Source organism: Prinia subflava, chromosome 7 (genome assembly GCF_021018805.1).
Source record: "Prinia subflava isolate CZ2003 ecotype Zambia chromosome 7, Cam_Psub_1.2, whole genome shotgun sequence".
Classification (NCBI taxonomy): domain Eukaryota; kingdom Metazoa; phylum Chordata; class Aves; order Passeriformes; family Cisticolidae; genus Prinia; species Prinia subflava.
Genome location: NC_086253.1, coordinates 27,087,723 through 27,111,150, shown reverse-complemented (window position 1 = coordinate 27,111,150; position 23,428 = coordinate 27,087,723). Strand labels below are relative to the sequence as shown.

At 40.6% G+C, this 23,428-nt stretch overlaps 1 protein-coding gene across 3 annotated transcripts in view; it reads left to right on the top strand.

Annotated features, from left to right (window-relative positions):
• The window catches only part of LNX1 (ligand of numb-protein X 1), a 243,102-nt gene that overhangs the window by 124,961 nt on the left and 94,713 nt on the right, over positions 1–23,428 (top strand). Inside the window, exon 1 of one of the 3 annotated variants that reach the window (XM_063401935.1) lies at positions 20,797–20,933. The exons of the other annotated variants lie outside the window; for them this stretch is intronic. The gene's annotated coding sequence lies outside the window, so the exon portion shown is untranslated. Of the gene's footprint in view, positions 1–20,796; positions 20,934–23,428 lie in introns of those variants that run through there. 3 annotated transcript variants of the gene reach the window in all.

Here is a 23,428-nt window from a genome sequence, read left to right as displayed (position 1 = left end):
TAAACCATTCCATATGGGAAGTTTTGCCATGTACATAACCTTGTCCACAACAAAGCCTGGTAAAGGAGTTGTGATGCTAGGAATAAACAACACAAATCAAGACAACAGTTAACATATTGAGAGAACATGTCTGCAGTCTGCTTGTTGTAAATTATAAATTCCAGTTGCCCACTGTGCAGCTGTGGGAGAGGACCATGAGTGACACCAGCACTTACACTCAAATTTTAGGTCAGTTGCACCACCTGCTTTGATTCAACTTAGTAAAGAGGGTTTTCATGATATCTACTATTCTTCATGTAGAGCAAGTTGATTTTGTGATTCAAAATGTGTATGGCTTTTCAAATTGACCTCAACTCCAGATTTCTGGAGTTTTCTTACAGGACAATTATTATATCCTTAAGATGCTTTCTCAGTTTCGTTGTTGTGTCTGTCCCCAGCATGAGCTTCACATCTTGGCTGTCTGAAAAAACTCCCTCTTACAGGAAAATCTGTAACATCTTATCACGGGTTCCACTATTGCATATGGCTTTTTTTTATCCCAAATAGCATTTGAGCTAACTTGGGCAATGCAGAATGTATTTGTGTAATGCTATGCAAGCCAGTTTAGGCTAAGTTTTGCCATGGTAGGGAGAGAAAATTAATGATGTAATTACACTGAGATTTAGTGGCAAGTTAAAGGGCAGGATCTCACAGGAAATGCAGTAAGAAGGAAAAGTCATTCCACTTGTAAAAATCATAGCCAATATTCTCTCCTAAACTTGTCAGCTGCTGTTTGCCTTCTATTTTGCCAATGCTTTTATTAGTTACTTTGTAAACGTGCCAAAGACACCAGGAACTCGGGAGCTTTTATTGCAAGTGTGGATTAAGACTGTCCTAGGTATAGTGGTTGTTCAGAGATTATGTAAGAAAAGCCAAGGAATGCCACCTTGGGATAGGGAAATAACAGCATAGTAGCTCCCAGCTAGGGAAAGAGATACCTGAGCTGCATCACCCTCGTTGGAGAGGTGATGATCACTCTGAGAAACACAGACAGTGACCAAATTGAAAAAAGCTCTGATGATTTTCTCATGTAAACCCCTGCTCTGTTGCCTTGCTGACCTTCATTTGGTCTGTACAAAACACAGCCCACCTGCAGGTTTTGCACATCTGGTCCCTGCCGCTGCTTGGCTGACTTGGGAGTGTGTTGGGAGCAGGGAAGCACAGGCTGTGTCCCACGGCTAGCCTCACAGCATGCCTCTGTGTGTGATGCAGATGGAGGTTTGGACATGGAGTTGAAATGCAGATCCCTTTCGAGTGGCGGGCTGTTTAGCCTGCAAGTTCCAACTGATTTAACTCACGAAGTATCTCTGCCTCCACCAGAACTCTGCTGCCTTTTTTATGTCTTTATAGAGGTTTTGTCCTCTCTTTCCCTAATAAGACTATCTCCTTGTGGATTCTAACAGATCCAAGCAAACTGAATTGATTATGCTACCAGCAGGGTATCAAACCTCCATTTTTCATTAGAGATTTAGAATATAGGTTTTCAAAAAAAAACCCAAACAACAACAATATTTAATGGGGAAAACATCCTGGGAAGCTGTTTTTTCAAGCATAGGTCAAAGTCGAGCCTTCCCTTTCAATAATTGAAATGCAATTAGTAAGATACAACTGACTCATTGGGGCTCTCCTCTGACACTCTATGTGCTGGGGGCTTGGAAAGGAGGCTGCTCTACTTGCAGGAGCACAGTGGATGTGTAATTTGCAGCTACTTTCAGAACACTTCCTAGTCTTTTATTAAATTACAGACTTTTTAAGTAGCAGATATTTAGGATTTTTCTGCCGAAAGATGAAAGAAATATTTTTAATTTTGTTTTTACTCTTACATGTTCTTCTCTGTTTTCCAGATCTGGGCAGGTGTTTGCATTTTCTTTCCTGTTTTAACTGTCACACTTTAACTTTTATTTTATCTTTGTTAAAAACTCTATTTTTATGAGCTTGTGGAACATGTTCCACAAATACTTTCCTTTTCCTTCTGGACATGTTGTAACTCAGTTTTAAAATATTATTGTCAGCATGTCGATGTATTCTTAAGAGAATTTTAGTTATGTTTCATGACAGAAGTGAACAGGTAAATAAAAACACTGAATTTGAAGCACAACAGACACCTCTTAGAGGAGAAGACTGTCACTTTATAGACTTTCTTCTCTGAAAAATGGTAGCAACACAGATGTTTCATCAACTGTATTTTCCCTGTCAGATGAAGGAAATTTTGGTCACCACTCTCATTCTTCATGGGTGTACTCCTGTAGACAAGCGTAGTTTGGAGGTCTGTCCATGCCCCACACTCACTGCAGCCCAGGCAGCTCTCCTAGATACAAAGGACAAAAGACACTACTGCCTGAGCACTTGTGCTCCCGCTCACCAAAGCTGCAGAGCAGATGGGAGAGCACTTTGGCAAATCTTCTCCTTCCTCTCTCTACAAGATTAATGTAAAGCAAATTCACGCCCTTTTATAGAAGCTTTTTCTTTGGGATGTTTCAGTTTTGTATATTTTTTTCTCTCTATTATCTCATCTAGAATAATTTTGAAGTGCCATGGAATTCACCGTCAGCAACATTTTATCAAAGGTTGCCCACCATTTTCATGAATTCAATTTGCTAAGGTGGAGATGGTTCTCCATCTCAACATGCAGAGAGCAGCAGGGAACAGAGCCTCTGGCCCTGGTTCAACCAAGACACAGCTGAAGTTCAACCAGCTGGAAGAGAAAAAGGATGACAGGGTTACTGCTGAGCCTCTCTCAAGGGACGGTTTCTTCTCTGTTGAAGTAACATAGGCCAACAGTCCTGTTTGAGCAGCTCCAGGACCAAGTCCAGAGTGTGAAACCTCTTTTGTCAATTGCAGCCATTCTAACTGTAATACAGGCTGGAAAAGACCTAAGGAGAATCTTCTCTTATTTAAAACAGGCTTTTACATATATCAAACTAGAACAAATCTTCCCATGATCTGAGAGAGAGGGGTAAAAAAACTAAACCAGAAAGCTGGTTATAGAAATTGCTACCCAGATAAGAGTGTCTGCTAAGATAGTATTATGACTGGCAAATGAGGCAAAAAGAAGCCACTTACTGCTAACATTTTGGGTTAGAAACCTGGAGGGTGTTGAGAGGAACTATTTTGAACAGGATTTTGGCAACGCTAATGATAATCTGACAGAAACATTTAATATCCGCTCAATTCACCTCTTGTTGGTATTGAACTAGCACTCTGTGGAGTGACTGAAAGAGAGTGGTTGAAGGCAGACTAAAGAAACAGCTGAAAAACACACCGCACAGTGTGAAGCAAAGACATTGAGTGTACCCTTTTAAAATGAAAAAAAACCCTTTCCATTGAAAAAGAGCAACAATAATTTTGTGTGTGTGTTTTAATATGAGAGCCATAATAGTTTCTAAAATGATGTTTCAATTAGCTATGATTTATTTTCTGCTGTTACACACTTTCCTTTTCCACAATTGTTGTGCTGTGACCTAAAATTGCATTCTAATATTTTGGCACGGGTTTTCAGTCTGTAACAACAGACACTGTGAGGCCATGCAGCATATTCTGGTTGGTCTCTGACATCCCTTCTGAATGAGTGATTTTGGCCTTGAGAATGTTATTTGTGAGATGAAGTTAAGGAGTGCAATTCTCATTCATAGGGCTGCTCTTGCCTTTTAAGGAAGGCCTTTATTGTCAGTTTTCCCCTTGTTTCCTGACAATTTTTTTCCTAGAAAAGCTAAACTGGGGTGCTGCCCACAACCCTCTCCTCTGAACTCTCATAAATGAGCAGGAACAGGCAGTGCAGTTCCAGCTGGCCAGTAAATGAAGTGTGACAAAAAGTTTTACCTTTCTATTTTAAAACATAGAGAGATTACAGACATTGAAACAAATTAAAATAGCATATATCCTGCGTAGCAGATGACAAGAGATGAATATTTCAGTCCTTCACAATTTTTACTCGATTTTCCTCCAATGTTTTATAGAGCTTTGTGAGACATCTTAATTGCTATAGGATACCCTCTCTCAGCAAAGATTTCCAAGAGTATTGCCAATTTGCAATACGGGGAAAGATAATACTTAAGCAGGAGCAACATCTTTAAAGCAAAGCCCCTCTTTCCACTTCAAATTCTGACTGTACCCCACTAAAGGAATGAAGATAGGCTACAGTGAGACAACTTTGAAATGATATAATTTGGGCATGATTAATGCTGCAGTCTCTTGTCAGATATCAGTTAGCATCAACTGAAAATACTTATTGGTACGAACTGCCTGTAGAAGCTCTAGTTCAGTAAATGAGCAGGCAGAGAACAGCAAGAGGAATGGGAAGCAGGGTATACTCAAAGTAGCTGAATACGTAAGTTCTGAATTAAGTTTTAAGTAACTTCTGAATGAAGTTCTGTAAGTTTAGTAACTCCAGACTAATATTCCAACCCCTGTTGACAAACCACTGGTAGGCTTTTTGGTAAAACCAGTAACACAGGCAAACTAATAACTGTGTATGATGAAGGAAAGGTGTCAATAAATCATATAGTGGTGACCTGAATATAGAGGGGCATGCTTCAGGGGCATGCATTTTTTTCTGTTGTAAAAAATTACTGAATTGTTGTAGTATTCAGCCTTAATTTTCTCAAAAGACACAGTTAAGATGCTCAAAAAACCCAGTTCCTTCCCACTGCAGACATATGAAAGATTGTCAGGTTTCTGCTGTTTTCATTTTAACAGTGATGTTGAACAGGTAGCTAATACCCCAGGTGTTGCTAAATGAACATAAGAAGATGTAAACCTGTTTTTTTAAGTCTTCAACCTCCTGGAGTAAGAAAAGGGGACTTCTTTGGAATAGGTGGTGCAGAAGTTTTCTGCTTTCATGTAGAATAAAGCCCTGTAAACATTTGACAAGCAGATCTCTCACTTGATTATATAGAGGACATAGCTTTGGCAAAGAGCCAAGTCAAATCCTCTTGTGATCACTATGAAGATTTGAACAGACCCTGTATGAAAGTGGAACAAAATGGAGTTTATTCTTTCAAAAAAACCTTCAATTCTTTCAAACAGAAATGCCCTTTAAAAATCCAGCAATTCCATCATCTTTGCCTTATATATGTTTGTTCTCAGTCCCTGAGAAAAACCTTTGTAATGCCAGCAGGAACTCAGACTACCTTTAAGATGAGTGACTGCTTTTCACGATGCACAGGAAGAACTTAAAGGACAGAGAGAGAGAGAGGGAGGTGCCAGGCACGTCTGTGCAAAAAGGAACTGTAACCTGGACTCTGCTGCTATCAGTAAAAACCTGTAATTCAAATTCTTCTGTCCTTTTAGAATTTTGTTGGCTGTGAAGAGAAGTTGCACATGTACCTTTCCATCTGTAGTGAGGATGCTGCTGTAGCATCCTTGGAGGATGAACATTGTGAGAAGTGACAGAAGCCTACAGCTTGAAATGATCAAACCCACAAACTGAACCTGAAAAGTACACCGTTTCACAAAATATACAAATATATGTAAAGCTATAAGTATAGGTATATGTATAGCTGTAAGTAAACATCAACATCTCAGCAGCTAGTAATTTCAGCATGAAGTCTGTTACTAGTCACACTACTTCCCTAACCACCCTAAAAATCTGTTAACATCAGAAATCATGGATCAGGATTATTCATCATAGTGCAGGTTCCTCAGTTCTTTTAGTCTGGGTCATAAGCAAGTTTTCTAGCTAGATTTTGGTTGGATTTTTTTACTTTTAGAGATACAAATACCTTATTTGCTTGCTGTTTCTTTTTGCCTTCATCAATATAAGTGTTTCTTTTGTATTGCTTACAATTCCGGTTTTACAAGAGATTCTGTTCTCCCCTTCCTTCCAGGTGTGTACTTGCTTGAGCTGCTGGTATGTGATCTCATAGCTTTTATATTTACAATGCTGAAGTTCATGCAGATACTGTCTTTGCTGTAAAAACAATCCCCCAGTATTTAGCACAAGTGTGCCATTTCCTCCTCTCAGGCTGTGATGTGAATGTGATTTTTTATATGCTACGACTGGAAACATTTGGGAGTTTCAATAGGATAAGCTTTTATGAAGTTACATGTCCCTTGCAGGTGACACTGCTGTTGCACAGGGAACTTACTCTTCCCATTTCCCTCATATCGCCTAATCCCTTTGTGAAGGCCAGGCAAGGCTGTTCCCTGGCACGATCTTGAATATTAAGAGAGATGCGTGATTAATGCATGTGCACATGCAGCACTCCACAGAGATGTGCCTGCTAACATTAATGCTGCTGTCAGTAATGTGCTTTCTGGAAAACAGGATGCTCAGCCATGCTAAGAAACAGAGCACAGGCCATGCCTGGGGACATTCCTGTGGTGCTGAGCCCTAAGACAGATGTGCAAATGGAGTCTGCCTTGTTTTCTGTCCTGACAGCTTTTATATGGGAACTGAGCAAGATATCATTAGCAAATGAACCATTTTCAGTGAGTGGATGCTTTGCTTGCTAGTCCACTAATTTTGACAACTGAGAAGGCATAGACACTTGCTCCTATCATAGGTAGCACGCATAAAATGCAAGCAGATGTATCACAACATGGACTACGTGAGGATGCTGTAAGGGAGGATATAGCCTCTGTGGGGTAACTCTTGAAATCTCATGCAGATGCCTGAATTTAGGCATTTAGTGTTAGATGAGAAATCCCAGAATATCTGAGATGGCCATGTAGAGCTGGTAGCATTGTCACAGCAACTACAGAAGGTCCATGTCATGATGGAGGCCAGGCATCTTCAGCATTTGAGTGTCTGAAAGGGCATGAGAAGCCCGACAGTTGAGTTGCAACAATAAATGAGGAGGTGTCAATAAAAACATGGTTCAGTCTTTAGCAAGTTGTTTTCTGTGGATAATCAGTGTTTGTCAATGGGAACACAATTCATCATGAAACAGGCATTATTTCAATATTTTTGTTTGTGTTTCTGCCTTCTGTTGTGGAAGGAAACTCTTCTTTTAAGAAGTTATGAAAACCATCAGCTACAAGGTGATATTTGAGCTCAGTTAGCAGGCCATGCAGACTACCTTAATGCCTAAGTAACAATGCAAATGTTGCAAATCAAGGCTTCCTGCAATACATTCTTAAAATAACAAGAATAAAAATAATGGGATTTCTCTTGCTGTGTTGCAGAGATATTATGCTCCCAGATAGTTTAAAGACTGGTTTGCCTTGTCCTTTCGGGAACAGCTGCTTGGTTTCTGCTGGGGAAGATGGATGGTCCTTGTTCTCCTCTGGTCAGGTCAAGAGCTGAGCAAACACACAGAGCTGATAGCCTCAGGCAGTTCATCACGTATGGATCAACACCACTGCTTGCAGCCTCTCCTGTTTTCTATTTCTCACCCCCTTCCCCCTCCCTGCCTCCATAAATATGACAAGCGGTGCTGCATTATACAAACTCTTCTTCCACAGTGGAAACATCTGCAGCTTGAATGCTCCTGCAGAAATGTCACTTGGGGAAATTGCTCTTCATTTTATGAGAAACGTCTCTTTCAAGCCCTCAGAGGGGCCAGGGAGGGAGGGGACGCTGCGTTTGACACTAGTTCTGTGTTGTTTTTCAGGGATTTTGCGGAAGAATGTTGTGTCTGATTTTGTGGATTGTCAAAATGAAGCCAGATGGCAGTGGATTAAGTGTAATGCTGTTTTGTTGTTCTTGGGTTCACGACTGCACTTCCCCTTGAGCGAGGGAGCCCTCCCCACACAGCAGCCCCAGCCCTGTGTGCCCCTGACCACCGAGGGCCCCTTCCCATGGGCTCCCGAAAATGCTGCCCTGGAGGGGGATAGAGTGGAAGCTTTCTTTTGGTGAGGACTACTAATTGGAAACTGCTTCCTTGACATTTTTCATGCCTAGATTATTCACCAAGAGCCTGTTTGCTGCGCTTTCCATCCGACGAAATACAGGTATTTTCCAATTGTAGTAATGGGTTTGCTTGCTGAAGTGAAGTTGCTGGGTGAGCAGCTGAGCCAGTGAAGCATAGTTTCTTGCAGTTTTGTATCTGGTAACTGTATTTCCTGATGTTTAGAAAGGTGTGGGTTTAATTAAAGTGTTTCCCATGAGGCATTCAGGAATTTCAAGCCTTTTGTTGATTCCTCAGTGTATTTATGCTTCAGTCTTTCTCTTCATATTAATGCTTAGTGGGGTCTCCTCCCTCTATTACTCTACCTTATTTTGTTCACGTGTATGGGCACATATTGTCTTTGAAATCACTATCCTTTGTCAAAGTTAAGGTAGTGGAAAAGGCCACTGAATTCTGAAGATATAGGGGGAAGACACGTACACGGACACACAAAGGTGTGATTGCCTCGACTTTGTTTCCCTAAGAAATTGGGTTAAGGATAAATTCTTAATTAGGGAGAAGATGAATTTAAAGCTATGATTCTGAACATTTTCTAGTTTCTTAATAGTAGACAGTCAGAAAATTTCCTCTTGTAAGTATTGTTCTTCTCTATACTCTTTCCCCTCGTCATGACACCTTTTTGTTTCCAAGATAACTTTTGACTGACTGGGTTATAGACCACAGTCCTGTCACTCATTCAGAGCCTTGTGAGGGCCTGCTCAGCACCTGAGCAGCACCTGAGGTGCTCAGCACCTACAGATCAGTGCAATACCCCCTAGCTTATGAAAACACCAGCAAAGAATGTTCTACATTTTTCCTTTCAGACTGCAGCATCACTTCAGCCATAAGTTTAATACTTTTTGTTTAATTTACTCTTCCATGATCATTCATTGCAATTTCAGTTCAAACCAGCAAATATTATTTTGTAATGAAACTACATTATCTCTTGTAGACCATTAAGAGTCTGTCCAGGCTTCTTCATAAAGTCCTGAGGCCTGGAAAACATTCTGACAAAAATCTGCTGCTTGATAACACAGTACAAACCATAAACCAAGTCAGCCCTGCTGCCTTGTTATGCTCTGTCCTGTTCTTTCCTAAGACAGCTTCTCAGCTGCTCAGGAATTTGTTTATAAGTCAGTTGTGCTTTGCAACTGTTCAGATCTTTTTAGCTTTCTTCAGCAAGCCACCATCCCCTATCTTTTTTGAAAGTCCATCTTTTAAGAATGTCTTTCATGCATGAAGTCCTGTACAGATCCATGCAGTGTTGAGTTGTTCTGGAATTTCTTGTGCAGATTTAGTCTCCTGACCTCAGCTGCTTAGCTTGCAAAGTCTTTGATGTGCAGACTGCCTGCGTGGTTTGCACAGCACAGTTTTTACACAGCACAGTCTGACAGTTTTTAGTAGGAGAAACCGGCGGAGGAGAAGGGCTGCAATTAGGGTAATGCTATTATATTGCATGCTGTGGTAGTGTGGAGTACAGATAGCCTTAATCTAGTCACTGTCTCCAAAACACAATAAGTAATGGCAATTTTATAGTGACTGTCTAGTACCAAGATGCTCAGAAAGACTGGGATTTCCAAATCTTCAGTTGAGTGTCTTTAGACATAATTATTTCCTGATTCTTGAGGAGATAACCTGATGCTATAAAGGAAAATTTTCAGTGAATTTGTATCCAGGTGCTCAGCTTGTAACCTCTAGATTTCACTTTCTGCTTTGGTGGTCCAGTGGGGGCAGCCCCAACATCAATTCTGAGTGTACTTTCATCTTCCTTGTACTACACTGCATAGTCCAGAAGGTATAAATTAGACATAGTCAAGTATTTGATTAATGTACTGAGTCTATTTTAAGCAGAAAATTCAGTAATTTTCTGTTAGGCAGAGGTAAGTTTGGATGAGCTTTTGTTTGTGTTTATTCTCAGAAGTATTTTTCATTTATAGTGTGAGCACCTCCCCCTCAAATTCTTCTCCTGTTTCTCTTTACTGTATCCTGTTGTATATTCCCTTTGGAAGGTCTTTTAGAGACTATTTTTTTACAGATTCTGAAAACTTCCTTCCTAGCATTTGCATTCTCTCTTCAGATGTCAAAATCAAAGATAATGGTCCATTGCTGGTGTTTTGGGAAGGGAGGGGTAGGCAAGGGAGTTTGCAGTCTCTACACACTCATCAAGTCAACTTACTTTACGTGCAGTGTGAGAGACCTAGTGTGCACCAACAGTAGCTCACTGTTAGCCAGTACAAGAAGGAGACATTGAAATTCAAAGCAAGCATTTTGAAAATGGTCAGTATTTTCTCATCCATTTCCCTACATACAAAGCAAACAGATCTTCCTAGGAACTTTGTGAACGTGGTGCATATCTAAATACGAATGGCATTTTTGTCTGCAGGGCATGAATATAGACTTGTTCTGTCAGCACCAGGGATGCTCTGAACAACCGCTTCAGTCTGAGGCCTTTGAAAGATAATAGTAATGCTGTTCATTTACTCTTAGTGGTATCTCATACAATGTAATGTGTCAGCACCAGTTCCTTAGCAAAGCAGCAAGAGAGGTCAGTAGCAGGAAGTACAGGTTGTACTGGGGAGATTTGGGTTCAACTTCTGCCATCACATCATACATAGAAATAGTTTAATGCCTTTGCTGTCCTACATCTGGAATATTTCATCATCTTCAGAGGCCTAAAACTACAACAACAAATGTGATGTCAACAATATCAACTGAGATTCCAATAGATGAGCTGTGGTACACGTACTTTTTCAAAAACTTCTGCTTTGTATGCCTGGGTTAGACCTTAATTTTCATATTTTCGGAAGATAAACACACTCAGTAGATATTCTTCAGAAATAATTACACAAGAAAAAAACCCAAAATATTCAAAATATCGCCAGACACTGAAAGCTGAATTTATAGTTAATTTCCTAATGAGTTAGGAAATAATTCTTATTTTCTCTAATTTTTTGAGAGCTTTCTGTGGTTTTGCTGCAGCCCAGAACATACTACGACAATGACCCAGTAATGGGAGATTTCTAGAATCTCAGAATATTCTGAGTTGGAAGGGACCCACAAGGATTATCACGTCCAACCCTTAAGTGTGGCCCATACAGGTATCAAGCCACAGCCTTGGTGTTATTAGCACCATGCTCTGACCTGAGCTAATGAGTCAGCTAAATGGACTTTCTGAAATTCTTTAAAATTTAAAAGTTTTGTTGGAATTGCCACTTCTAAGGTGTTTCCAATGTATAAAAGCAAATGTTTTCTCAGGGAGGTCTCATTTGAAATTATACTAAGCATTCACATAGTAGACCACAGACAAATTCAATACTACTACTACAACTACTCTTTCCTTCATGAACTGCTGAAATGTCATTCAATCTTCAGTTGAATGTTAAGTATGTATGCATTATATATAATGTGTTATACAGTTACATATTCATTTGTTATGGTTTTTGAAAACACGCAACATCTGAATATGAACAGAGTAGAAAATAATGATAGTTAAACAAACAGATCCTTTACCACAGTGTAGAAAACAACTGTAGTTAAACAGATCCGTGACCACCAAAGTCAAGGAATCATGCTCTAGATTCATGAGTGCTGTGAGCTTCGGGAGAAGATTTTCCTGCTTTTTGGATATTTAAGACCACTTTACCATGACAAGAACAGGAGCTCTGCATTTTAATAAGACATTCTCAGAAAGAGTTTTCTCCCAGTGTAATGCTATCAGTCTTTCATCTCCACGTGAAAGCTTACCTGCTTTCACCAAACTTGTTTAATTGCTGTTGAAAGCCCCTGCCATCTGTCAGAAGTGGTTAAAATTGTTCCTCAAAACCAAAAGTCATTGCGGGTTCTTGGAGACTGACAGGTACACAAGCACAGTTACACGAGCTGCTTAAAATGCATTTTCTGTGTCATGAGAGGGCAAAAGCCCATGAAAGGAGGGATGGAAAAGGTCAGCAACCAGTTGCTCCTCTATCCACTATTTTCTGGCCTTTAGCTTTGTAAGTAGCACAGTTTAGGACAGAGTAGCACTTGCTCATTTGAGTTTAAGGTTAAATTTCCAAGCTAAATACCTTCAATTATCACCATCTCAGTTTGCAATAGGCATTACTAAGGAAGTTCTCTGTATAACATATTATACTCTACATTGGCCTGTGTGTAATTATGTTTTTGCATCCCTACAACTTTTGTTTCTGGTGTAATCTATACTGTATGCATTGCACTCTCCCTTCAGTAAATAAATTAACAATTTACCAGTTAGCATGTGAAAGGGGTGTGCTGATGCTTAACTCACTTAGTAGAAGAGAGGTTATCTGCAAGGTGTGCACTATTCCCTGTTTGCTGAACTTGCTGGATCAGCACACTGTCACAATCTCCAGGCAACAATGTGTTCAGATTGAACTTACTGGGTTGCTCAGGAACTAGTGAGTTGAAAAATTCCCACTGCCTTCGAGGTGGCCCCTTCCTGTGTGCTCTTTCCCAGCAGCTACCTTTCGTGGTTTGCTGTGTGGATATATTAGAACTTGCAGTGCCTGTGTGGATGTACTAGAACCTGCAGTGTGTGTGATCAAAGACACACTTGCATTCCAGAAGGCACACTATTCCTCCAGTTGTACCAATTAGTCCAGTAAAAAACACAACTTTTCCACATATGGAGAAGATCCCTTACCTCTTTGAGGTAAGAGCAGAGTGCCCATAGTATCCTGACTCCAATTTATTGCAAGTTCTTACTGTATCAATGGAAGTGACACATTTTGAAAAGCATGCCCTGTTTTTCTTAAATAGATTGCACAGGCTTTAAACACTTCAAGGGACAAACCCGGGTTCAGTGCTGAGTTTTGTCCTCTTATAAGAAGGCAGGTACCAGCACAGTAACCAGGCAGACCTGAGAGGTCTGCAGGCCCCTGCCTGTTCTCAGAAGGATTTCTGCAGAACTTCCTTGTTTGTGCTTTGTGGGAAAAAAAGGACAGTTATAAGTGGGTAACAGTGAGACATGCACAGCTATTAAAGCATTTTTTTCTCCTGTGTGGAACACATCTGGGTCTCTTTAGAGAGTTTCCATGACTGGCTTAGGCCAGCACTGAGTCTTTTGGCTTCAAGGTGTTGTAAGTGTTGCAGAACACTGCAGTTCCTTGGTAAGTTGTGCCTGTGTGGCCTACGTGGAGTACTTACACTGATATTAAAAATTTTATTTGCTGAATTATTTTGCAAAGCCACCTGCAAAAACATGACACTGACACAGAAAGAATGATGCTGAATGCCATTTTTAAAACAGTGTTGCAGAGATTGTATTCCAGCCAGCCTGTGTTAGCATTCCACAGGTCAGCACAAAATATCCATGTTGGTTTTGGACTGACTACATACCAGCTAAACCCTGTACTGGCTTGTAATATATACAGTACTAAAAGATGGAGAGATTGAATAGGTGCGGTTGGGACAAAATATCTTGGCTCTTGGGAACTGCCACAACTGTATTTAAAGCAACTGCATGCAGAAGGGGGTTAAGAAAGTAAATGTGGTTCAAATCCTTCTTGTCAGAAACAAATTAAATCAGCATGGTAGAGGATCCAAAGAGAAATACATTTGGAAATGCTTATATGCTGAAGCTGGGAATCTGGGTAATAAGTAAGAGCAACTAGAATTTATCAATTATCAAAATAAATTCAACTTAACTGTCTCATCATGTTACAGTGCTAGAGGGATCAATATGTTAGAATATTGTATAAGTTGTTTAAGCAGACCAAGGGTGACAAAGGAAATTGTGTGAGGGGAATGACTTTGTCTACGACCTGGTGACGTATATCTCCCTACCTAGAACTGGGAAGTGCAGGATTTTAGGAAATGTAGCACAAGAAATATGCTGATTATCAAGGCTCAGTGGTGAGCAAAGGTGGGCACAGGTGACATTATAAGTCACTGAAATGAATGTGAAGACACCTTGAACTACTATTGCTTGTGGGAAGGGTGTAACTATGGGGAACTTTATTTGGCATACTTGCTTAAGATTTCATTTAGGTACTGGTGAAACATCAATAGAGTAGCTTTAAATACTGGATGATAGTTCTGTAAAACAAAAGTTGTTAGAGTGGAAGAATTCTGCTTTTAGGTAGCCTGACAAATAAAGGTGAATTTATCCACTAGACTGGAAATCAGGTGTTATATCAGGAAAAACTGATCATGACCTAGTTACATTTAATATGCTTGAAGAGAATATAGTCCCAAACCATAACATTCACACATGCTAGTTTGAAAAGGCCGATTTCCCAAAGCTAAGGACAGCCCTTAATAAAACTGAATAAGCAGAGGCATGGAGGCATGAACAAAACTGAAAATTTTTCAAGAATTTACTAAAGGGCATGCGCGGCAAAAGAAGACAAAAAGTAGAAATGGACTTACTCATCTGTGTACATGTGTTTAAATAGGTATAAAATTGTCCACACTTATCTATATATGGGACTATATAGATATACATATCTATAGACACTTGTGTGGGCATGCAAACACACAATATCTATATATTTAAATATACCATATTGCTGTATATTGGAAAAATAAGCTGTAAAAAGGAGATAAATATCTAATGGTATTTATATGCTATTATGTATGGAAATTACTAGTAACATCTAACCCAAAATCTACTCTTGGAAAGCAAATGGTGTTCTGAAAGAGTCTTAGATTTACATAAAGGGAAAAAGTAGCAATGATGTGTGTCAAGCAAGGGTTGTAGGTACTGAAACTGTTAATAAGAAATGTATAGATGGCAGAAACGCTCAGAAAAGATTTCTGGTGTATGTTTTGAAAGAAAGAATAGGGTTTGTATACATCATGTGAGGAGGATGAATTTCCTGCCCATCTGCAACTAAAAGAAGACAATTCCTTACTTTGAGGAATCAGCTTTAAGGCAGTAGCCCCAGTATTGCCAGCAGCTATGCATCCTATTTTTTTTCTTAAATTGGCTGAGAAATTTTCTGGCCCACTGATAAGAACTTTTGATAAGTTTGGGAACACTGGAGCAATCTGCCAAGACTAAAAGAATGCTCATTTTTTTTGCCAGTGCCCCAATGGCACAAACAGGATAATTCTGATAACAGCATGACAGTCACCCTGACCTCACTTCCAGCAAAATAATAGAGAAGCTGATATATGGATTCAAGGATAAAGAACAGGACTATTGTTAATGGCAGCCAATGATGTTTTCATTGAATTCATTCAATTCAATTACCTTGTCAGGTAAGCTTGGCTTGCTTCTTTAAAGTAAGATTACCCAGTTGGTTAAAAAAGTTACTATAGGCCTAATAGAAAATGAAAGTCTTCAGTTTGATATCCTACCATAATTTGATCAAAAATTTAGCATTTTGCATTCTTGTTTGAGAACATGCCAAGTGGCTAAGGTCTTGTGGATCAAAGGAGTTGTTGCAAAATCACTCTAAAAAGCAATTTTTAGTGAGATTCCAGAGCCAGGTCAGGACTCAGACCTCTTCTGGCAATGTTCACTACGTCATCTTATGGGAAAAATACTGTACTACTCACTGATTATGCATGGCACTAGAGAAAAGGGAATCTGAGTTGCCCAGAAAGTGGACTTCAGACAGAAAAAAGTGTGCTTTAACATGGTCAGGTGAAAAATTATAAACCTGGAAACTGGGAACCTGTGCCATATGGGAGAGGCATCTTCAGAAAAAGAACAGAGACTTTGGAAAGATTTTGGAGACCTTAATGGACAACCTTAGAATGTATTCATAACTCAGTGGGAGGGTAAAATATCTGGTGTGATCCTTGAGTACAAGTGCAAAGGTCTGATTTTGTCTGTGTTTGTTGTATGTATGGATATGGAGAGACTCATGGAGTAAATCAATCACATCACAGCCAGCATTTTAAAAGAGAATTTTAAACTTGATGAGAATGCAGGGAACAGCAAAAATCTTACATGAGAGGTAGCCAATACACCTGCTATATTGGCAGGTCTCTACCATAGCCTTTTTGTTCCACACAAAAAATAGATGAGGATGTTAGTACAAATATAACACATGAAGAGGTACAAGATACACATAGCAGCTCTTTCATCTTCCCAGGAAATGCATAACATGAATTGATGACAATAATCTGAGGTAGTGTCATCAAATTAGCAATAAACTATCCATGTGTTTTTACATGAATGTACAATTAATTCCTAGAATAAGACACCAAAGAGACCAGTAGACTCCCCATCTTTTGGTTCTTCAGACCAGTGTGGAATGCTTTTCTAGAAAGATTCCTTATAGGGTTAAACCCAGGTTCCACAAAGGGACAGAGCAGGCGATGTGCAGCTTGTGACATACAAGGAGTCAGACAAGATGACCTCCATCTATCAACAAATATTGAACTCTCCAGGTATAAACCTGGATGTAAAAGTTAATTCAAGAGTGGGCTGAGCACACTATGTATTTATACATGCTTTAAATACAGAAATTTCACTCCACCTTAAAACATTTCTTTTATCGTGTCTCACAAAATATGGGAGAATTAATGAGATGCTCTCTATGCCAGAGACTTCTTTGGTAATTAGGAGCAAATCACTTAATTTCTGTGCCTTGATTTGCCCACTTTTATAGAATGAATCCCAGCTTTCCTCAGTTCCTCTCTTCATGCTAGAGAGACCTCTGGGAGGAACTGCACAAATGTATTCTTCCAAAAAGACACAAATAATCTGAAAACTCGGGCAGGGCACAGCACTGATGTTTCAAATAGATCAGAGAGCTTTCACCCTGCAGAAGGTACTCATGTTACCTTGCTCAGCAATCCATCTGTACTGTGAACCTTGACGAGATAAATATAATTGTCCTAGGGTTGGTTATGTAATGAGCTTGCTTTGCAATTTAACTAATGAATGTGTTGAGAGACCAGCTTAATCTTTTAACTTCAAGAATTTCTCCCAATGAAAAACGTATAGTGCCTGCCTGTCTGTAATATTATCCCCTCCCTACAGCCAGAGTGATTTGGTCGTTTGAATGTTTGTTTTGCTTATGTATGTAAAGCTCATGTGTTCACAGATTTTTTTTTTCTGGAGGAGGTGGATGGACCCCAGAATTCACTTGAGATTTTACAGCTGGGTCTGTGGGCCTTCCAAGGCAAGGTCATTCCTTAGGGATCCATACAGGGTCTTTGGTGGGATGGTTTTAGTTGCTGGAATGGTACAAGTTGCTGTTTTGGGATTTTTCCCCGTAGGGCCATATTTAATCCTGTGCTCTCTTAGTCTCTGAAAGCAGTCCATTTCAGAAAAACAGTAGTCTGGTACTACTGGTAGTATTGTTTGCTCATTAATTGAGGACAAGAGATTATTTTAATCTTGGGATTTTAATTTCCCATTATGCTCCTGTTCTCCTCCTTAGGAGTCATCTAGAAAATGTAAAGATACTGGATACAGAAGATCCAGTAAATGCTTATGACAAATGAAACATGACTTCCCACAGTAACATACACTTTGTAAGGACTTTGCCAACTGTAAATTATACCAAGTGGGTCAATTTTGGAAGTCAACCTCTTATTTAAACTGTCACACTGTACAGAATTGCTATTTAATATTGGTGATTAATGACTGCAGAGTCCAGCCTAATTTCCAAGCAGACTGCCAGTGGCAGTCAGCAGTCAGCAGAGTCCATAGTACAAGTGCTTGGCAATCCTTTTATGTTTTGTGATCCAATTCAGGTTGCTCTTTTTCCACAAAGAGGAAACAAGAGAGGGAACTGATATGAAAATGCTGGCCTGCATGCTGGAGCTGGAGTTTCTACACCTGATTATTCCCCTCCTAGAGTTTGTTCCTATTCTTCAATATACCTCTACAAGCTGAGGTGAAAGCCCATGGGAGAACACTGAATGTTCATGTCAGATGTGCACGTGGCCTGCCATTTGGAGGTCAGGAGAGACAGTTTCATCTGGAGGACCTAAACTCTTGTCTCATCTGTCCCCACCACTGTGAGTTGTGACCCACAGCTCTTGATGCTCCTTTCCTGGCACAATTCCTTCTCACTGCTCCTCCACTGAGTCAAAGGGCCAGCCAGGTCTACCTGTCCCCTTTGTCCTGGTCCCCATCCCACTGTCCATCCATGGGGGTCAGGGAAAAGGGTGTTTTTTACCATTGTGGTACATCATAGAAATCTACAAGTAATCTCTAGTGGTGTTGAGCACTTGAAAGAGACAGTATGGCTCAGTCCCCTGCCAGAGCTGTGTGGACAGGACATGTAACATGTACTGGAGAAATCTCTTTTATGTCCTTTTTTGTAATCAGTGTGCTGTCTGACCTGGACCAGGGACTGGGAGAGACTGGTCAGTGACAGGCAAAGAGCTGACCTGACCTCTGGCTCCTCTGCTCCAGTTTCATGGGGCTTCACAGGAGGATGCACAGGCCTCTGTGTTTTCAGGACACAGTGATCTTTTCAACCCAACACAGATGGCATCCATTACAATTCTATCAACTAACATTGATTACTACAGTTTCCCCTAATATGACATGACTAATATTTTAACTTAGCTTGCACAGTGTGTACTGCCATTGCCTTCAATGTACGCTGAAATCATTTAATTGAAATAAATCAATGAGTAAGTCTAATACAATAGAGTTTATGGCACATTGTCCTCCTGGAAATAATTTAAGCAACAGTGAAGTATGGAATATCCGCAACTTGAAATGTCAGTCCTTATACCTGTATTTGCATAGCTTGAGGTACATGTACAAATTTATTTCAAAAACAGCTAAATATGTAATTTTTTTTGCCTCCAATGTATAAATCTATACCAGGAAATTAGAAGCTTATCAAACAGGTGTCAATTCTCCAGTCAGATCTATGATAACCTGCTGTCATTTTGGTGCAAATGACTGAATTGTAGTAGGAAAATGCTCACTTTTTTGTGATGTTGGTGAAGAAAATCTGCTGCAGGCAAAGGAAGGAACTGAAAAATAATACAGTACACAGGCTGTAGTTTAAAGGAGGTTCTTCTATGTTCCTTCCCAGCAGATGACAGACAGGTTCAGCTGGTACCTTCCATCAACAGGTACTGAAGAGGTCACCAGCAATTTGTTTCAGAGGCAATAAATAACTCACCTTCGAGGAAAATAATTTGCCTGGTACGTATAAAGAAGTATAAATACCATTCCAGAGTGAAGAACGGGGACAGGAATGAGTGCCCAAGAGGACTGTTTGTGTGAGCAGGAGAGCAGAGAGCCTTTTGTCTGAGCAGAGACTTACAGAATTTGAGTGGAAAGGAAAACAGGGAAGCATATCATGAGATAGAAAAGGCAATTTAAGCAATGCAGTAACATTCACATGAGAACAAATGAGTTTGAGCTGGCCCGTAGTCTGGAAACTTAGAAAAGCCTCCCAGCAGTGGGAGGGAGGGCAAACTTGGCTAGTTGCTAGGATGGAAATTGAGTCTGTAACTGAGCATCTCATGTCGTCACCTGTGACAAAAAGGCTCTGTGCTTCCTAATCTAGGGCAAGCAGCCTCACAGAGACCTCCCATGCAAGGAAGGATTTAAACACCAGCTTTGCTCTGTGGGCATGTATTTGCTAACGTTTAAGCTTCTGTAGCTTAAGCATGTTTTTAAAAGTACATTTCATATGCATAGTTCAATTTTGCAGACGACTGACGCATGAAGCTTGCATATCTGGCCTTGTGACCGCCATGGACATCTGGTCCCATGCAGGCTGTGTCTCTCTGTACTGCACCCATTCTGGGGGAAGAGCAGCAGCTGCACAGTGCCCCAGATCCAGCACAGCACTGCCTGGGTTTTGGACAACTATACACCGAGCACTGGCAGGCTGGCTTGGCAAGAACCCATCCCAGATTTTCTTGAGCAACTTGGAGCTGAGGTGCTATGCTGTCAGGGCAGAAAAGGCAAATATTACTGCAAAGAAGCATCCATCCAGCTAAGGGTATGACTGTCACACTTGCTGGTTGGGCTTGACAAGTCCCTTGATGATTTCTTAAAATAAATATTTAACAAGAGATTTTATAGTCACAAGTAGCAAGCATGCTTTGAAAATGTTTGAAGGGAAACAAACTTGTGTAAGACTGAATTGACCTGGTAGCCATAGACGTTTATATCAAAGGCTGGGTGTTTCCTCCTGCCTGTTTTCAGTGTATCCTGCCATTCCTTGATTCAAGTCCATCTCCAAATGCTTCCTGAATAACACTTCCTTCCTTACCAGCAAATGCTTAAGATGGCTGAAGTAATTGCATTTATTAGTGATTCATGTAGTTGGAAGATGAGGGTTTATTTTCCTCTACTTAAAATATTTTTTGAAAAAAAGATCTTTTTTGCTGCTGCTGTTTTTGCTATTAACATTCACTCTCAGCAGTTGCATCACAGTGCAGCAGCATGACACCTTATCTACAGTACAACATTTTATCCCCTTTTTGGGTGCTTTGTAAACTGAAAATTACTGGGTAAGAGGGTTTAATGCAGTCTTAATTTTGCAATGTTCAGAAAATTAACAGAGCTTTTTTCAGCTGTATTTTCAGACAGCTGATTCTGGAGTTTACAAATTGCTCTTGTAGTTCAAGTGTTGACCACCAAGTATGCAGGAATAAAGAGAGGATTTAGATTCCAAACTATCGATTCTGGGTTAGAATGTGTGGACCCTGTCTTCCTTTTCAAAGGGGAAAGCCAGCATGAACATTCTGTCTTTAAGTAATTTTTAGGATGGTCCACTTGTATTTGCTAAATTTGAACCATACTTATTGTCAGGTTAAAAGAAGAAAAGAAATGCAGGGAAGAACCTGACTGAAAATGAACTTTGGTATATGCCGGAAAGAAAAGTAAAAGCTTCAAATTACACTATTGTATGAGCAGCCTGCACATGCTTATCTGCCTGCGGGAGACATGACTGGGAGGGTGTGGTCTTTTAAACCTTAAATTGCTCAGGTTTATGCAATTCAGCCTTTCTGTGCCTCCTGTCATGCCGCAGGCCGGCCCGTCTGAGACGGGCACCGGGCGCCTGCAGCCGAGGGGAGCGCAGGCCCTGCCCGCCCCAGCCGGGAGCCCCGACACCCGCACGGCTCTGCCAGCGGCGGATGAGACACGGCAAAGCCACACAAGTGAGTTGAAAGACTCGTACCTTCCTTTCTGCTGTTCCTACTTTTCCCCTCGAGCTTGGCGTGAGTTGTTCCAGAGGAGCAAAGGTGGACAAAATGCTCTGGTAAACAAACCAGCCGTGTGCAGTGGCAGGGAGTGGGCCCGAACCTCAGGCTGCACACTCTGGAGTGCCATGCAGCCAGGCAGGGATAAATATCCACTGTGTCTGTCATTAGTGATTCAGCTTCCCCATAACCTCATGTAGAGCGTGTTGTCATAATCTAACAGAAAAGGATCTATAACATACCTGTAGGTGGCTGCACTTCTTGGTAGGCACTGTTAGAATACTACTTACATACATATACGTGCTGCAGAGACACTGCTTAGTTCATAACCTTTTTGTTAGCTAGATGTGCTTGGTTTTCTGTCCTCCCCGTTGTTAAGAAGATCCATTTCTTCAGTAAAGTGTGTGGAAATCCAAGCAATTATTTGTGGAGAGGTGCCATTTGTACTGCAGCTGCTTTAGCCCATCGCTTTATTAATCCTCTGGAAACCCATTTCTTCCCCTCCCCCAGTTTAAAACCCACAAAGTCTCACTGCAGCTGTAGGAGGCCAGTTGAGGCTACATTCACCACTGCTGTATCTTCCTGCTTGATTTTATGCATATAACTGCAGCTGAGGTGAGAAAAGAAAGAGAACGTGATTTAGTTTTTAGCTCATGTTCTTCCCACTTCAGCTTACACTCAGTTCTTTACTCAAAACATCTTGTAATTCAGTACAGGTATATGCAGCAGTTTCAAACCTGTGAATATATAGGAATGGGCTTAACTTCTTATAAGTTTTATTTCTATCCATAAGACTGGTTGTTCGTGTGAGAATGTGTATATTCACAGTGCCAACACTGAACCCAGAGGAGCAATGATGATATGTGGACATCCTCATTCACCAAAATGTGTACTTAGAGTACTCAGTAGACAAGAGGTCCAAGTATATAAATCAGAAGGACCTGTTCACATGTTTAAACTTGTTAATGTTTTGGGCTGTTTTTAAAGACCAGGGATGGACTGCTGGCGTCAAGCTCTCAGCCACTTTTAGATCTTCCAAGGAAAAACACAAAAACCAGAAAAGGTGGATATTAGACTTGTATGTTATGCTTTTCTGTGATGCCTGATAACTAGGAAAGGAGCTGAGGCACTGTACTGGGCTCTATGCAAGGCACTTGTTTTCCCACAGTCCTTTGTAGAAATGGAGCTCCCACTGCTCAAAGCGCTTTTCATTTGCTTATTCAGGTTCATGCAGAACAACATCACGGCAGTTCCATCACCTCATTGAAACAGCAGTGTCTCTTATCTGCTGTTGTTGGAAAAGCACAAATGCTGATCTGCAAATAAAAGAAATCACTGTCAGGAATTTAGAAAGCTGCTGATGTGCAAGGAGTTGTATCCTCAATACTCCCATCTACTTTCCTAAGACTGAAAATTCCTCTTAAGGAAGTGATCTGTTACTAATTTGCTATTTTATTCTTCTACCCTGAACCTCAGAGCCTATGTGTATTTTCCAAAGATATAAATTGAATCAATCTGGGAAAGCTTGTCTCATTGTTTTATCCTTGCCCCCTGAAAACACTCTCCCATTGCCAATTCCTTTTACTTGTTTGTGGTCCTCTAGAAGTGTCCTCCCCTTTGCTCACATGGGTTCTACTTTCATAAGGATATTCCAACCCATGTGTTTGACTATTAACTGCATCAGGACTTAGTTGTAGCATAGAGTTGGAAAGAGGAATGTTCCTGGCTCTGAGTTGGGGTCACCTACTAGAAAAGAAAATTGAATTGTCTTTTGGAAGAAGTTTGAAGGTTCTGGCATCTTCTGCTAGCATAGCTCTTCTTTAGTAAAATGGAAATAAAATTTGCACGCAGGATGAGATGATAGATTAGCTCCACTTCACTGCAAACCAGGAAATCAAGCAGCATTGTTTCCAGAAGGAAAGTAAATTAATACAGGCGTTCAAATGTAGCGAGTCTCCTTAAGGCTGGCTGCTGGAGGGAAGCAGTCCAGTATTTCCTGAGCTGTCAGCCCTGTCTCCAGGGCTGGCTGCTACCACCTGGCTCCTCTCACTGTCAGGGCAGATGGAGGCCAGGGGTTGATTTGGAGGGACTCTGTGGCCAGAGCTTTTTCAGGAGGTGATGAGACCCCACTCTTGTGAAATGGCTGGACATTGGTGTCCTGCAATGCTGCCTGACTTAGCTCTTGTTTGCAGTCTAGTTCTTCCACAGAAATTAGAAGCTGGGATAGACAAACATGCAGTTGATCTTTTCAAGGCTTTCCCTAAAGGCTCCTTGAATCTGCAAAAGCAATCCTTACCTGAATCATGGGATTCAAAAGGATTCAGCACAGAAGACAAATTTTCACCTTCAGTACATGTTCAGGGAATGGTTAGTTGGCAGTTCCTGTTATGTACAACTTCTTCCTACTGTGTACTGTTCCCATCCCTCTGAGTAAAAATCAATTGCTGCTTTAT